This window comes from Corvus brachyrhynchos, unplaced genomic scaffold, assembly GCF_000691975.1.
Source record: "Corvus brachyrhynchos isolate BGI_N302 unplaced genomic scaffold, ASM69197v1 scaffold125, whole genome shotgun sequence".
In the NCBI taxonomy this organism is placed as follows: domain Eukaryota; kingdom Metazoa; phylum Chordata; class Aves; order Passeriformes; family Corvidae; genus Corvus; species Corvus brachyrhynchos.
The window spans coordinates 430292-432394 of NW_008238342.1; positions in this window are offsets into that span (position 1 = coordinate 430292).

Here is a 2103-nt window from a genome sequence, read left to right on the forward strand (position 1 = left end):
TCACCACCTACACATCAAGCAGCATTTTACCGCCCTTTGCAGATTTTTGAGGCGTGAATTTTCTCCAAAAAAACCCCCCAAAAAAGTAAAAACCATCCCTAACACACCATATTCAACCACCTGTCTCCTCATTCCAGCCTTTGGAACAGCTTCCACCCAGTTCCCCACTGCAGATGGCAGACATGTGCCTCCCTGGGCCTTTCCAGCTCTTTTTATAAAATAGCAGCAGAGCTGTCACCTCTCAGTCTGGGACTGGGGCAGCCTGGAGCAGGAGCTCCCACCCCGCAGTGCCCAGCTCCGGTACCTCCTCCGTGACCCTGGGAGCACGTGGATGCCACCATCTGGCCCTGGCAATCTGCTACTGCTCATCTTGTCGTTTTTCCCTGTCACCTCATCTAGAAATGCCTCAATCCATGACAAGTCTCTGGAAGGGAGGCTCTGGCTCCCCCAGCCTTGGTGGGCGCAGATGCAACACGAGCCCCGTGTTTCCCTGCTGTGCCTTTCCCTTCTCTGGGCCTCCTTTTACACTTGTGTTGTCAAAGCTCTTAGGAGTTGTCAGAACAATTTTCAGCTCCTGAATCCTTCTTTTAGTGTTTTAGAGGTTTTGTAAGCTGCTCCTACAACTCTTTAACCTTTTGGAGGGGCTTTCTGTGGTTTTCCATGCAAGCAGTGTTTGCATTCTCTTCTCAGTTCCTTATCTGGATATTACTGCTGTTTTTCTGAAGTTGTTTTCATATCCTCACAGTCTCCTGACTTGATGTTTATCCATGCTTTTTGGTTTTTAGTTTGAGCGTCTGACTTAGGTTGCAGTGTAAGATGTAACCAAATTCTATCACCAGCTGTTGAAACCAGCTGGGGCAGGGTTCTTTATCTCTTCCATGACACATCCCTGATAACTCCCTCCGGGCCATATCTTCTGCTAATGGGCCACCAAGCCTCACTGCATGGCCCATCAAGTTACATCATCCCACTGGGAGATGCTCCGCCCAGGGGGAGGAACCGAGCGTTCCTGCCTGGCTGTAAGCTGAGGTTTGGAACAGCACAGGCAGCCCTGACCTCCTGGCTTCCCAGAGGACAAGAGCTCCATAAGCAGCACTGGACCTGCAGGGGAACACCAGACCCTTCTACAGGATCACGGCTTCAGCAGAGCCACATCCATCACTTCAGCAGGGCTGCACCCACCATTTAATGGGGCTGCTCCCATGCCCTGCCCGGCAGGTGCCAGGCTGTGTCCTGACTCTAGCAGTGTCTCTGTACCCCTGCATTGATTTTAATTTTCCCATTAAATTGCAGTTCTGACTTGGGATCTCTCCCTGCTTTGCTTTCAGACAAGTACAGCATCCCAGTGGGAATGGAAGGGCTTAGGCTTCTGGAGGGGATCTTCTTTTCTAGGAGATCTTGTGAAGGAAAGGGCAGAGCCCGGAGCCTTTTTTCCACCTCGTTCAATCCTCCCCACCTTTGGCATGGCCTGATTTATGTTTTGGACATCCCTGATTGTTGACCATGCAGTCAGACCACCTCTGCAATCAGACCCTTGCACAAATGAACAGGCAAGACACTGAAAATACATCTCAGTTCCTGGAGAGAACAACTGGCCTCATCTGTTCGGGACCTCAGCTTTCCACACCCACCCTGGGAAGTGATTTTATTCTGCCAAGATTAGCTGTGGAAGAAAATAACCCAACCATTGCACAGATGAAATATTTGATGACTCATTTTTGGTGACGCGCACATCCAGTTATGACCTCTGCCTCTACTCCTAAGCTCAGGAAGGCAAATACCACAGCAGAGATCAGCCATCAGATATTTTAACACGCTTGGAGGCTGCTGTCTCTGCTGAGAGTGTGCATGGCAGTAATGCCTCGTTTCTGGGGGTGCTTTCTGTCGAGTGCTGTTTCAGGTGCTCTCTCTGCAGCGAGGTTGGGTGCTCTGTTGGATGCCCTGGTGTTCCTTGGCAAGTGCAGATTGCCTGGACCTCCCAGTCCCAGCCCTGACAGGCAGCAGAATGTGTTTGCCGAGAATCTGAAGTGGCAACTCAGCCACTCATCCATCTGAAACACCCCTGCTCCTCCTGAGGCGCCACAGCAGCCGTGGTTCTGCCGT